The sequence below is a fragment of the Neophocaena asiaeorientalis genome, unplaced genomic scaffold, assembly GCF_003031525.2.
Source record: "Neophocaena asiaeorientalis asiaeorientalis breed wild unplaced genomic scaffold, Neophocaena_asiaeorientalis_V1.1 scaffold346, whole genome shotgun sequence".
NCBI lineage: Eukaryota > Metazoa > Chordata > Mammalia > Artiodactyla > Phocoenidae > Neophocaena > Neophocaena asiaeorientalis.
Window position 1 is genome coordinate 1904766 of NW_020175400.1, and position 15197 is coordinate 1919962.

The 15197-nt window shown below is 48.3% G+C and overlaps 1 protein-coding gene across 4 annotated transcripts in view; it reads right to left on the minus strand.

The window, feature by feature from the left end:
• The window catches only part of ZNF710 (zinc finger protein 710), a 65288-nt gene that overhangs the window by 32240 nt on the left and 17851 nt on the right, over positions 1 to 15197 (minus strand). Inside the window, exon 2 of one of the 4 annotated variants that reach the window (XM_024766464.1) lies at positions 3574 to 3631. The exons of the other annotated variants lie outside the window; for them this stretch is intronic. The gene's annotated coding sequence lies outside the window, so the exon portion shown is untranslated. The remainder of the gene's footprint in view (positions 1 to 3573; positions 3632 to 15197) is intronic. 4 annotated transcript variants of the gene reach the window in all.

Here is a 15197-nt window from a genome sequence, read left to right on the forward strand (position 1 = left end):
CGGGGCAGCGGAGGGGGTGGGTGTGTCAGGGAAGCCTTTTCAGAGGAAGCTGCATGGAGTCTTTTTAATATATCAAAATGAACTAAATTTTCATTTGTTTTGAAGAAGCTTGAAAGAATTTCACTGGTGAAATACCCCAGTGTCCAGAAAACAAAAAAGAACCGATGAATGAACTAATAGATAAAATATCTGACAGATGTTTTCTCGATCTTTTGGTGTACTGGGAAGAATCAGACATAGAGAAAACCAAGCAGGTGAGGACAATAATGAATTCTTTTTTTAAAAAGTAATAGCTCAGGGACTTCCCTGGTGGCGCAGTGGCTAGGAGTCCGCCTGCCAATGCAGGGCACATGGGTTCGAGCCCTGGTCCGGGAAGATCCCACATGCCACATGCCGCAGAGCAACTAAGCCTGTGCACCACAACTACTGAGCCCGCACGCCTAGAGCCCGAGCTCCGCAACAAAGAGAAGCCACCGCAATGAGAAGCCTGCACGCTGCAACAGAGTAGCCCCCGTTCGCCACAGCTAGAGAAAGCCCGCGCACAGCAATGAAGACCCAATACAACCAAAAAAAAAAAAAAAAAAAGTAATAGCTCAGTGCTAGGCTCAGCAGTGAACGATATTTATATTGCGAATTTACCCCCAAATCATGATAGAACGATATTAGAAGGAAAGGCAGTAATATGGAGGCAATAGGTAACATCCAAAATTGGTAAATTGAGAAGCAGTAGAATAAACATTTTTTCAGAGTATAGAGGTGAATAACAGAAAGGAGAAACTAAAAGGAATTGAGAACAGTGAACCGGTCTGGAGGGCTGGAGTGGGGGGAGTGAGGTGGGCAGGGGGCCTGCTGCTTTATCCGTGTAAGCCCTTCAGTACTGTTTGACATAAAAAAAAGATGCATATGCATTACTTTGATAAAAGACAAAATTAAATGCAAGCAAACAAGCAAAAGAGGCTTGGCAAAGGAGTCACTGTTAAGTCAAATTGGGATCACTCTGAACTCCTTGGAGGACTCAGCCAAGAAACAGAAAGGGCACCGTGCTTATACGCTTATGAGAATAGAAACTGCTTTGAGAAAGAACAGAATTCAGTGGGCTCCTGCCCAAGATAACACAATTAGGGGGAACAGGACGGAGGGAAAAAATCTTGCGGAAAGAACCTGCAGAATACAGGCATGTGGCTTTAACAACAAGACCCATAGCACGAGGAACCCTTCCCTGGGGGACCAGGAGATCCAGAGACCAGGGTGCGGCTACCTAGCGCTCTCCTGCAGGGGCCCAGGTCCTCAGGGGGTGATTCATGCAGCCGAGTTGGGTGAAGGCAGCACGATCTACATACAGGGAGGGTGGTGGTTGAGCGCGCCAGCCTGAGCCCAGGGACCCTTCACTTCACCCCACCCCAGCCCGAGCTTACACTCAGTGTCATGGCCGCCGCACCCAAAGGGCCCTCGTGCTCTGGCACTCGCACACGTGTTCCTTGTTCCCACCAGCCACTCCTGCTGTATGTTACAGTCTTTTCCAAACCTTTTATACTTGAAACATGTAACAGCCAACGCCCCACTTGTCCAGGGGTCTCCTCTCTGGCAACCTCAAATTCCCCCAAGAATAGAGAATGCAGGGTATTATCCCCAAAAGCACAGAAAGGCTACAAGTAAATCTGAAGCGAGTGCCTCCAAGAGGGGCCTTTGGTGTCACAGTCACTCTTCCCTCTCCATGGGACAGAGCCCCTCACTCACAGCCTTTGGACTCAGTTCTCACAAGCCTGTTTATCTGGCTTCCCGGACCACAGCAGATGCAAGTTGCAAATTAGAAGGAGCAGGGCAGTGGGAGGCATGCCACTGCTGCAGGCTGTAAGAACTGACAGCGAGGGTGCAGGATAAAAAATTCACCAAACGGCAGCCTGGGACCATTTGGGGTGGGGTTAGCAACACCTCAGAACACAGTTCAGGAACTAGACTCACATCCATGACTCAGAGTCATCAAGACAGGTGACAGGTATTCAGCATATTCAACAGTCTCAGTCTAGCACTCCGGGATGCGCGTGTTGGGGCCAGGGCTGAGGTTCGGTGACACCACCTTGTAACTTACCCAGTCCTGGGGCAAACACAACAAAGGCATCAACTCTGCCCAATCTCCCAGATGCCACTGCAGTGGTGGGTCAGCAGGGCTGGGTTCTGGTCCAGTTCTGCCAAAGCCACGCACCTGGGCACAAACTCAACCTCAGAATCCCATCTACTAAATGAAGAGAACGCCTTGCCCAATCAAGCTAGGCTTGCTGTGGGTCAAGTGAAATGCTCTTCATAGTCAACTGAAGCATTTTATGAATATAATGTCATGTTACTAAAGCCCCCTCTTTTTCTGGGTGGCTGGACAGGACATCCCATGACTCACACAGGGGTAGGGGACAAAGGAGTTACCCTCCACTGTACCTTCTGCCTTAGGACTTTTTTTAGACACAACGAAGCAATTATCAGGTGAGTTTCAAAACCATGCAGACTTATACTTGAATGTACTCAATCAGACAAAGTCAGAATCCATTCTACAAGGCCTGCCTGGACTCTTCAAAGCCAATGTCACACACGCACACACAAAACAGGACTGTTCTAGATTAAAAGAAGCTAAGAAAGCATAACCAAATGCAACACATGAGCCTTCTTGGACCAGGAAAAGAACATAAAAAAGACATTTTTGGAGGACAACTGGGAAAATTGGCATAGGACTGTTTATTAGGTGATATTATTATTTTTAAAATTTTATTTATTTATTTATTTATTTTTGGCTGCATTGGGTCTTCGTAGCTGCATGTGGGCTTTTCTCTAGTTGCGATGGGTGGGGGCTACTGTTATTGTGTTGCGTGGGTTTCTCATCGTGGTGGCTTCTCTTGTTGCGGAGCACAGGCTCTGGGCACGTGGGCTTCAGTAGTTGTGGCTCGCGGGCTCTAGAGCGCAGGCTCAGTAGTTGTGGCGCAGGGGCTTAGTTGCTCCGCGGCATGTGGGATCTTTCCGGACCAGAGCTTGAACCCGTTTTCCCTGAACTGGCAGGTGGATTCTTAACCACTGCGCCACCAGGGAAGCCCTAGGCAATATTATTGAATAAGGGTAATTTTTAAGGTAATTTTTCTTTCGCTCCTAAAAGATACCTGCTGAAGGGTCTTTTCAGGGGTGAACCATCATGCTACCTATAACTCACTTTCATATGATTCAGCAAAACCATTTGAAAGAGAGAGAAAAGATAAAACAAACATGGCAAAATGGTAACAACTGTGACCCTAGATGAAGGTTCTTAGCTTTTCTGTTAGGCTTGACATTTTCAAAATAAAAAGTGATGAGGAAACAGACCATGCAGGCGAATTGTGACTGTTCTCTGCATTTGTTGGGCCGATCTTGGTTTGTTACCCAACCTGCCCGATGCAGAAAGTGATGTTCTAATGATGAAGAGATGAGCCACTGCAGTGCTTCCCAATCTGCACAGTTCATGCAGGAAAATATAATGGGGAAATATACTGACACTGTACACTGGGGTACACAGCCCTGCCCCACCCAGGTGCCTGAGGGCTAAGGGGAAATCAATACCTGGGCACGGCTTAGTGGCTCCAGCACTCAGCTCAGCATGTTGGCAGGCAAGCCAGGCCTGTGGGTCAAGGAGGGTAGACACTGTCAGGTCCTCACTTGCTTCTCTGCTTCCTCATCGAGTCTTCCCCTGGAGGAAGGGGGGACCTTCTCCCTCAAACCTATCTCCCTACAGGTCTGGAAACGCAACATCCAGATTGTAGTACTTTATGCCTGGGCCCATCACTCCCCAGATCCCGAGTTCTTTGCGGGCAGAAGACAAGGATGCAGACTGTGGGGATTATGAATGCCAAAGATGCTCTATCCGTTAGAACCACAGCACACCTGTTGGAGATCATTCTGACTGTAACGTTCTAGTTAGCCCTCACCTAGCCAGGTGGTGGCCTGAAACTCCTGGCTCTGCTGCCCAGGGGTGGTACTCACTGGTGATCAGGCCTCAGTTTCCCCTTCTGAAGGAGGTCCCTTCCAGCTGACTCTCTAGGGGTCCCATATCTGCTTAGTCCTCCCGTAGTTCATCCTGGTCAGGGCTTAGAGCTGGGTGAAAAAGACAGCCTTCCCATCAACGGAGAAAAATCCTAGAGCATTCCTGTGCTGGGCAAGTCTGGCAACTGCCTCCTGCCGCCTTCCCAAAGTGTTCATAAGCGATTCCTGGACTTGTGGCCCTGGGGGACAAACGCAAACACCCAGGACGGTCCACCTCCAGAGACTGGTAATTTTTAAAAGCCCCTCTGATGATCTAAATGTGACCAGGGTGGAGTCCATCTCCCAGGGGACCAGGTCCTTAGAACTGAGCCAGACTTTTAATTCAGTCCCGCTGCCCCTCCCCACCCCCAGCTGTTCCTGATGCCCACCTTCGGAAGTCTGCCATCCCTCTCCTTCTCCCCACCATCTGAGACTTCTTGCATTCTTCAAGACACTTGTGGCTCAAGTGTCCCTTTAGAACCCCAGGCTGCCTGCCTCTCCGGAGGGCAAGGCCGTGAAGGCCACACATAGGATCTGGTGCCTTTCACAGGCATCGGGAAACCAGAGGGGCTTTTAGGAGAGGATATATCATGATCCGATGGCTGTTTCGAAAATCCTTCTGGTTACTGTGTGGAGACGGTGAGGGAAGGCCAGGACAGTGTCCCACTGGGCTTATCTACTTAACCCCTTGTAGCACCCTGCCTCCCAGCTCCAGGCCTGCATGGAAGCGTGGCAGCTGCTGCCTTGGGAGCCATGGCCAGGTCTGTCCCCAGGGCTCATGCGTGTCACGAGGAAGAACGGAGCAGGCTTTCTTTCCACTGTGACCAGTACTGCTGATAGCTGACTGTGGGGTGGAGGCAGTGAGTGACGAATGCTAACAGTGAGAATTCATCCCAGGCTCCCAGTGGGCAGAGACCATCTGGACAGAACCAGAGGCCACTGAAGGGACGTCCGTCATCCCTTGGTGGGGGAAGATGCTTGCTTGGACCACTCCAGAGAGAGGCTTTGGAAATCCAAGGAGCACTCTCCCTTTGCCCTTCAAAGGGACATTGAACTCAAACGGCACCAAATGAATGGGTGGAAAATGTTATACAGCAAACATGGGAAGGGTTTTCCCCCAGATAAAAGCAATGGAAGGAGGAAGAGAGAAATAGAGGTGGAGGGAGAAGGAGGGATGGGAGGGAGGGAGGGAGGGTCTCAGAGCTTTCTCAGGTTACAGAGAAAGGGGGAAGCAGGGGCTGCAGGAACAGAAAAGAGAAGTTGAAGTGGGAGTCACTCCGACCCTTGAGAAGAGCTGCCCATGGGGCAGAGTGGGGACAGCGTGTCTCAGAACTCGCAGCTGGTTTGGATGTAAAGTCCCTCCTCTACCCAAGAGAAGCCTCACACAGAAGTTCACAAGGCTGGGCAACGCTGACCTCAGGGTGCCATCCCATGGGGCCCCAGGCATCATGCTCTGCTGTGGCCGTCTAGGAATTTGTACTAATTCTCAAACAAGGGGCCCTCATTTCCATTTTGCACCAGGCCCTGTGCAAATTATGTAGCCAGTTCTGGCTGACCTTTCCAAAGGACGTTTTGCTACAAAGGCAGAAGCAGGAAGGCCGGGGGCCGGCTCTGGCTGCTCTCCCTGTTTGCTAACCAAATACTCGCCCGGCGTTGTTGACTCAGCCACCAGGTAATAGTAAGCACAGGGCTCCCCACCTCAGCTGAAGAGCCTGACTCTGGTGAAATGTGCGCGGAGCTGTGCCTGTGCGTGTGCTGTAAGTGTAAGCGTTCAAGAGGCTGAGAGGGGGACTTCCCTGGTGGTCCAACAGTTAAGACTCCACGCTCCCAATGCAGGGGGCCCGGGTTCGATCCCTGGTCAGGGAACTAGATCCCACACGCGTGCCGCAACGAAGATCCTGCGTGCCACAACTAAGACCCGGCGCAGCCAAATAAATAAATAAATATTTTTTAAAAAAAGAGATTGGGGCTTCCCTGGTGGCGCAGTGGTTGACGGTCTGCCTGCTGATGCAGGGGACGTGGGTTCGTGCCCTGGTCCGGGAGGATCCCACATGCCGCGGAGCGGCTGGGCCCATGGGCCATGGCCGCTGAGCCTGCGTGTCTGGAGCCTGTTGCTCCGCAGCGGAGAGGCCACAGCAGTGACAGGCCCGCGTACCGCAAAAAAAAAAAAAAAGAGAGATTGTGAGTGTCTGCTACACACCAGGCACCAAGGGGTCCTGACCTCGGCACTGCGTGCAGAAAGCATGGCCCTGCTGAGGCTGACAGCCAGCCTGACAAAACCAGCCCAGTCCCGGGAGACCTGCCTTCCAGGTGGTTGGCGGCTGAGGAGGCATCAGGACCTCCTCGCCTCCGGATCCTCCACCGTGGCGGATGCCATCTGGGTTGTTTGGGACCACGACTATGCCTTGTGCTGTGGCTCCCACATTATTCGAGAGACCACTGTAGGGTCACCAGGTCTCCAAGTGAAGTGCTGAGGCAGACCCAGCTCAACACCACAGCCAAGCCCAGGTCCCTCCCCTACTAGTGCTCGCCTTCTCTGCTGGTCCTTCACTCAAGGGCCAAGAAGCAGGCCAGGGACCCCCAAATCCCAACACTATACTGGCCTCTCTCCCTGCCAGCACCTCCTTTCTGAAGACCAAAGGCAGAGTCCCTGCAGGCTCCCCTCGCGCCAGCAGGGAAAACTTGGGGTCTGCTGCCCCAGCCTGGGGTTCTTCCCGAGGCCCCTGCCATCAGGCCTCCTCTCCTGAAGGGGCAGAGGACCCTAGCAGCATCATTTCCAAGGGCTTGTAGCTCACATCATCAAAACCTCTCAAGCCCAATCTGGAGGGTAACTTGGAAGGGGCTTAAGTCCCCGCAGGTGCCAGGTGTGCAAAGGAAACACACCTGCAGGCAAAACCAGAGGCAGCTGGACACCGGCACCCTGCCCACGGCCAGGACAAAGCCAGCCTCAGCAGGCCTGCAGGGTGTCCGGGCCAAGGGCAGACAGGCCTCTCAGAAGGGGCCAGGAGAGCAAGCCGAGGAAGCAGGAGGACAGGCCTGAGAGGGAGGGCCCGCCAGGAACCGAATTAATCAGCAGGAAACTGATGGTTATTTCCTGACAACTCCACCACCACCACCACCACCAAGAGCACAGAAAACACACACACAGGAATTCAGAAACAGGGAGGGCAGCTGGCAACTTCCTGGAGACCCACAATGCAGCCACTTTTTCAAATACCCTAGACAAAACAACACAGAGCACCCTCCCTTTCCCAAGTGCAGACGGTGTGCGGAGCCCCTCGTGTGTGTTATCTCATTTCTATCTTGCACGAAAACCTTTCCAGGAGGGACTGTCATTCCCCATTTTCTGAACTCTGAGGTGCAGAGCAAAGGGAGAGGACCAAAGTCACAGCTAGTGGTGCCCAAGTTTCCAAGGCCAGGCTTGGCAGGACTCCGACGGCCACCCCTTAAGCCACCTTGCTCCACCACCCTGGACCAACCAATCTCTCCCCCAGGCTCCACGACCAGGGTTTACAGGAATCCTATGGCACGAGAGGAAGGGCTCAAAATAGAGGAGTCAGCTGGTGTGGCAGTGGACCCCCTTCTGCATGAACTGGCCTCTTGGGCTTTGGAGGGTGGGGGTGAGAAGTCTTCTGCCTCTCCCCCGACTCTTCTTCTGCTTTCCACTTCTTCAACTTAAGAGCACATCTTTTAACATAGCCAGTGCTTCTCAAACTCTCTGCATTGGAAGATCTGTTTTATTTTATTTACTTCTTTTTTTATTTATTACTTTGGGCTGCGTTGGGTCTTCGTTGCTGCACGCGGGGCTTTCTCTAGTTGCGGCGAGCGGGGGCTACTCTTTGTTGCGGTGCACAGGCTTCGCATTGTGGTGGCTTCTCTTGTTGTGGAGCGCGGGCTCTAGAGTAAGGGGGCTTCAGTAGATGCGTCACATAGGCTCAGTAGTTGTGGCACGAGGGCTCAGTAGTTGTGGCTTGCGGGCTTAGTTGCTCTGCGGCATGTGGGATCTTCCCGGACCAGGGCTCGAACCCGTGTCCCCTGCATTGGCAGGCGGATTCTTAACCACTGCACCACCAGGGAAGCCTTGGAAGATCAGTTTTATTTGAATCCCTGGAAGGACTAACAGGCAGCTCCTGGTCCCTCGACCTGTCACATGAAGTCAGTGATGCCCACCCTGGTCCACACCCTGATCAAGATGGAGCTGCTGATCACCCACCTGGATGTCGTCATGGCAACATTAAACTATAAAAGTTTCTAAGCCTCATTCTCAATTTCTCTTGGCCGGCTAGCATCGGTCCACGGCCCATCCTTCTGTGTGGCGCTGGCCTAAGAATGTATGACAGTGTTTATAAATTCAAAATTTTTTAATGCAGAGGTGTATCTTTCCTCTTAGATTAAAATTCTACCCATGGGTAAGAGAGCCTCAAATTTGCCCTTTCTTAATATTTCAAACATGCGCTCTTAATCTCCACTGTTTGGGGGTGTTTGATTTTCCACAGTCATCTCTCCTGCCTCTCCTCTCTCTTAAAAATGGAAAATAATACATTTAAGTTCCTTAAGTGTTCTTGGAATTTACATTCAACGACACGTGACCTGCTGAGTTCCATGAAGCTGAGGTGTGAAGAAAATGTTCTGTCAATGAGAAATTCACAAGTGCTCAGAACAGAGCACAAAATTTGCAGTCCTTAACCATGGTCATAGCTCCAATGGGTCCCTACAGATGAAAACGGGCTTTGGTTTATACCAGCCGAAGCATTAATAGGTTAAATCTAAAAAGATAAAGGCCGCTTCAACAGTTCAGTTGGCCCATGTTGGCCGTAACAAGACTGGCAGCTGGGAACCACCTGAAGGCATTACGGACATGCAGATGCTTGGGTCCCGCCCAGATCCTGGGGACTTGGGGCTGGACACAGGGAACTGCATTTTAACCAGCTCCCCAGCAGGGAATAACAAACGGTGTGGCCACTGAAGGTGCCCTCCTGCGTAAGAACCAGGAGTGAAGGGGTGTGACCAGTGGCCCAAAAGATTTGGTCTTGGGAAAGTAAAACAAGCCCAAACAAAACCAACTGGGTTTATTCCACTGAGGCAAGTGCTACGTAAAGCCCTGGCATACAGAGACCCACGGAATAAATTCAGTTTATTTATTTGTTGGTTGGTTGAAGGTGGTCTCATATTCTCCACTTAGCTGGGCCTGGCACATAGCACACTCTCAACTAGTGTCAGCTGTTGTTCGTAGACCAGGTTATTAAAGCCCAGAAGGCTTGTGATTTTGCAGAAAGTCAAGTTCTTGGTGAAACCAAGACTTGCCCTGGGACTCATGCCTCTGTCCTCTGTGTCTCAGTTTCCTCATCCATAAAATGGAGATAATACTTGCTTATTCTCATGGCTGTTGTGAAAATTAAATGAGGGAATGGCTTTGTAAGCACATTTAGCCTGGTCTCTAGTAAGCACTTAATAAGTAATAACTGTTCAGATAATCATTATCAATTTTGAAAGTCCGAGATGACATAAAATCTGTTTCCATGTGAGCTGGAATTTGTTTATTCCAGATGGTTCTTATTAGCACTAAATGCCCTGGACATGCTGAGTGGCCAGAATAGTCTTTGCGCCTTGGTGGAGACTTTTGTTATGGGCCGGGAGAGCTAACCACCCTTCAAATATCCCACCCCATGACACACACCTGGCTTGCGCTTGTTATTGGGGAGACCAGCTGGCTGGCGGAAGTTCTCTGCAAACATGTCCCTGGGCTGAGCTCCTCTGAGAGGTTTTGCAGTGGGCACTCGTCCAGAACATTTATTATGTCCATAATATGCCGGGCATGGCGCTGGGCACTGGACAAAAGAACAGCAATAAAGAGAGCAGAGCCTTCCCCTGCCATGAGCTTACGAAACTATAAAGTGGGTATAAATTGTTTTTGATTAAAATTTCTATCGTAAAGTTAATAAAACCACCCACTACAAAGAGTTTGAAAAAGATGGAAGTGAAAAAAATTAATACTCCTTCTCATCCTAACTCAACCGCTTCTTATGTATTTCTTCTTCGTCTTCTTCAAGCGTACGGTTTTCACATTTTGTTTGTTTGTTTTTGTGGTACGTGGGCCTCTCACTGTTGTGGCCTCTCCCGCTGTGGAGCACAGGCTCCAGACACGCAGGCCCAGCAGCCATGGCTCACCGGCCCAGCTGCTCCGCGGCATGTGGGATCTTCCCAGACCAGGGCACGAACCCGTGTCCCCTGCATCAGCAGGCGGACTCTCAACCACTGCGCCACCAGGGAAGCCCTGTTTTTTTTTTTTTTAATTTATTTTTGGCTGCCTTGGGTCTTTGTTGCTGCACGCGGGCTTTCTCTAGTTGCGGCAAGTGGGGGCTACTCTTTGTTGCGGTGCGCGGGTTCTGATTGTAGTGGCTTCTCTTGTTGTGGAGCATGGGCTCTAGGCGCGCTGGCTTCAGTAGTTGTGGCGCTCAGGCTTTGTTACTCTGCGGCATGTGGGATCTTCCCTGACCAGGGCTCGAAGGCGCGTCCCCTGCATTGGCAGGCAGATTCTTAACCACTGAGCCACCAGGGAAGCCCTTTTCACATGGTTTTGACCATGGTGTGTACAATCTGGTGTCCTGCTTATTTTCCCTGGATGACACTGGCAAGTTTCCATGTTTCATGTTCATAATCAATAATCCATGTTCATAAACACAGAACATTCAGAAGAGTGCACAGATCACCATTCGCCTGCCCATTCTTGCAGTGAAGGACATTCAGGTTGCTTCCAATTTGTCCACACTGCCCACAAAATGCCTTCAGGCACTCATGCAGAAAGATAGAGGGAAGAGGCAAATGCTATGTAATTTGAAGGTGTCAGATGGGTCTGGTTGAATAATGCCACTGTGTGAACTTGGGCAAGTTACTTAACCTCTTTGAACTTCAATTTCCCCCCAAATGGGCATAACACCTCCATCATACAGTTGTGGAGAGGATTTAACAGGAGACCATCAGTAAAACACCAAGCAAGGGGCCTGATACTCAATAGATGTGTGCCTTCTTTTCTCTCATATATCACAAGGTCATGACTATGACTCCTGAGTGCCTTCTCAAGGACTAGGGCAATCTGCAGAGAAACCCACAGAGCATGGTGTGCCAGCTCCCCAAACCCTCCATACAGATTGCTAAATTCTGGGAGACTTAGCATTTGCAAGCTGAAGTATTCAGGGGAGAAGTGATATGTGCTCTGCAATTTACTTAAAAAATGGTTCAGGATAAAAACATACACATATACAAATTAAGCAAATATGGCAAATGTTCACTTCTGTTATATCTAGTCGGGTGTACGAGTATTTACTGTACTATCTTTTCAACTTTTCTATATATTTGAAAATTTTCATAATAAAACCTTGGGGGAAAAAACCTCTTGCTAATTTAAAAGGTAAAAAATGGTAACATGCTTTAAAAATTTGCATTGCATCCATTTATTTGTTCAACAGATATTAATTCAACACAGTCAACAAATATTACTTCAATACAGTATCTGTCATGCAGTGAGTTGACCTGGTCCCTGACCTCATGGAGCATACCATCTGGCATTTCTTTGGGTTGGGTGTTTATTTGCTGATTATTAATATAGTTTGTTCACTTTGTCTTCAAGTTTAAATCTTGATTTTTAAAACTAATATGTATAGGTTCTTGGTAGAATTAAAATATTAACCCTTCAAGTGTCTCATGAGAAGCTCTTTTCCCCGCAGCTCTCAATTGTTTTGTAGAATTTACATAGCAGTTATAATTTTTTAAAGGTAGTCAAATCTGTTGAATTTTTTGATGACTTTTTTTATTTCTCAACTTTGGAAATCAACCTCCAGCCCAAAATTTGTTATAGAGTAAATTGTACATACTGTTATGTTTACTCCTTTATATTTCTGTTTCAGTATTATCCTGGTGACTAGCATTTTAAAAGCCATGTTAAACAGTGATGGTGATAGCAGGCCTCCTTATTTTGTTACTGGTTTCAACAGGAATGCTTCTAGTGTTTCTCAGTTAATTAACATTGGCTATTGGTTTGAAATTGATATCCTTAATCAAGCTGAGAATGCAGCCTTCTATTCCTTTTTTGGTGTATTGATTAGTTAGAAATGGATGTTCGATTTTAATCAATTATCCCCCTGCATATATTGGAATCAATCTGATTTTACTTCTTTAACCCATTAGCATGACGCAGTTACTATATTAAGCTTTCCTAATATTGACAATTCCCCCCCACTTGCCCCACTGGGTTATGGTGGATGACTGGTTTAACATATTATTGAATTCTATTTCCGACACAGCATTTTCATTCTTTAATGTGGTCTCTTTGCCATGTTTAATATCAGGCTGATTTTGCTTTGAAGAATGAATTGGAGAGCTCTCCATCTTTTGCTAAGCCATGGAATAACTTAACATTATCAGTATTATCAAATCTAAAACAATTACCTAGCAAAAACACTTGGCACTGGTGTCTTCTTTAGGTAGAGGGGGCAGTAGTTGATGATGATTGCAAATTTTTCTCAATTAACAACATATACATTTTCAGAAAAGCATTTGTTTAAATGAGATTTTCAAATTTAAGCCTAGTGTGCACATATTTTTACTTTTTAAAACCTCTCTACCTATTGCAATGTCCCCTTTCTCATTCCTATTATTTTTTTTCTTTTCTCTCTTTTATTTTTCAAATAGATCTGCCAAAGGTTAGGCCACTTTACTGTTTGTTTAAAAACAGAATCAGCTCTTGGATATACTTGCTAATTTCACTGTATTTCTATTTTCTAATTCATTTATTTCTGCCTTTATCTTTACTTTTTATCTTTCCCATTTTCCTTAGGGGCTGTTTTTTATTCTTTTTTTCCCTCTAAGATCTCAGGCTGAATGCTTGGTTTATTTATTCTCTTTTTCTCTCTCCCCTTTTAATAATAAAAACATTTAAGGCAATGAGAATAGTGCCAGATGTCTCCCATAGGTTTGGTTATGTGGCACTCTGGTTTTCAATGCTTTCTAAATATTTGTCACTATGTTCTTTACTTCTTCCTTGACCCAACAGCAATCTAGGAGAGTTTTACATTTTTTCAAGTGGTTAGGCTTTAGTTCTAGTATGTTTAAATTTATAATATTTTGGCAAGGTTTACTGCATGGTGATCACAGGACTCTCTGACTGGCACAACTTCTGTTTTGGGTAGACCGTGAGTTCTTACAGTTGGTTACTGGTGGCTGACAGAAATATTTGCAGAGCATATGCTCGCTTGCAAAGCCCAAGTGCTTTTGAAAAGTTTTTGCTTGCCATAATGTTATGTCAAATGAAAAAGGATATAAAGTTCAGGGTGTTTGTAACCAGTTTAAAATACAATATATTTACCTATGTGCATGGAAAAAGACTGTGAAGAAATATATAAAGGTACTAAACAGGGTTGGTAATTTCTAAGGGGTGAGATTATGGGCAATTTTAATTTTCTTTACAATTTTCTGTATCTTCAACTTTTCTATATAGGCATAAGATTTACTATTTTCATAATAAGATTTCTTTAAACGTTTGGTAACAGAAATGCTTGCTCTGAGCTTTGTCTTTGCAAAGCTCCCCCTGGCCAGAGAGTTAAGAAGTCACCAGGCAGAACTTGAGGGATAACTGGATTTGGACCCCAAACAGTGTCCACACCTGAAGACGGTGGCCCTGCGAGGAGCCCACAGGCACTCAGGCTGTGGAGGTCCGCCCTGTGGGAGGGGATTCACTCCCCAGGGGCCCCCAGGAGCACCACCCTCGTTCCTCCATGCTCCTCATGCTAATGACCATCCCCCCATTACTGTCACAGAAGAGTTTTCCCTCAGAGGGAAAGAGTGAAATCCAACTACTGCAACTGATGCGTGCAGGCTTTTATTTCCTTTCTACCTCAACACGATCTCTGAGGCCCGCTTCCAAAATGGCATTTTCAGCCCAAGGTCAACTGCAGAGCCCGTGTGAATCCAGAGGAGCTCTGGCCCCTGGAAATGGACAAGGTGGCTGTACCCCCAGCTCCTGCCACTCAGCCCAACACCAGCAGCTCTGGAGAGGGGGCAGCCATGTTCCCACGAGCTGCGCACTCTGTGTGTGGGGCAATAAACTCCAGAGATGTCCAGAAGCCTGCTCTGGGACGGAGGAGAAAACAGGGAGGGAAGCTAAGGGAGAGGCTTGGGAGACCCATGGTTTCAGAAGCATTTCACAAGCGTGCGACTGGCAAAGATACCACACAGGCGCCCTGGCCCTGCGTTTATTACCTTTACTAGGAGTCATCTCACACTGGGGTCTTTCTGCTCTGTTTCTCTGTCCTCCATCCTCGCTCACCCAAGTCCTCTGCTAGAAGACGGATGCCTCGGCTGGCTTCCACTGAGCCCCAGGGAGTCTGGGGAGACTCTTAGAAACTCACAGAAGAGAATCCTGACCCACAGGGAATGTATTAAGATGGCCAAGCAAAGATGGCAAGGGCCAGAGGAAGTGCAGCGACAGGCAAAAAGATGCTGGCGTGTGCCGAGCACCCCAGGAGTGGCTTGTCCCTTGGGAATATCTCTTGTCTCTTTCTCGACAAACTTTCGCCCCCCACCCCTGTGGCTTCCTATATCCAGGCAGCTCTGCCCACCACCCTGGCTGTTCTGGGCAGTGACCTTCAAGTATGTCTATGTTTCATCCTGATGCCACTTACAGGTACCAACTTCCTGCCCTCTGCTCCATGCAGTGTCTACACAGTGGAATGAATCGCCCAAATCAGAATGTAGCCATTGCCCTTTGGAAGAATGCTCTTCAGGGGAGGGGTGCTACCAGTGCCTCAGCCCCCAGAACTTGCTGGGGGAGAATGGGAGTGGGCAAGTGTTTCAGCTCTAATTTTTGCCTAGAAACCAATAGGCTCTCCAGCGGCTCATCTGACCCACCTCTGCATCTCCTGCTTTACTTTTCTGGGGTGTCTTGGGAGTTAGGTGGCAGAGAGGTTCAATGAATGGAGTGTGAACTCTGGATTCAATCATACCTGGTTCAAATCCTGCTACCATCCCTTACAGGTGCAAGGCCTTGGGAAAGTGGCTGCCTTCATGAACCTCAGTTTCTCTGCCTCCAAAATGGGTCAGGAGGACTTCCCTGGTGGTGCAGTGTTAAGAATCTGCCTGCCAAACCAGGGGACATGGGTTCGATCCCTGGT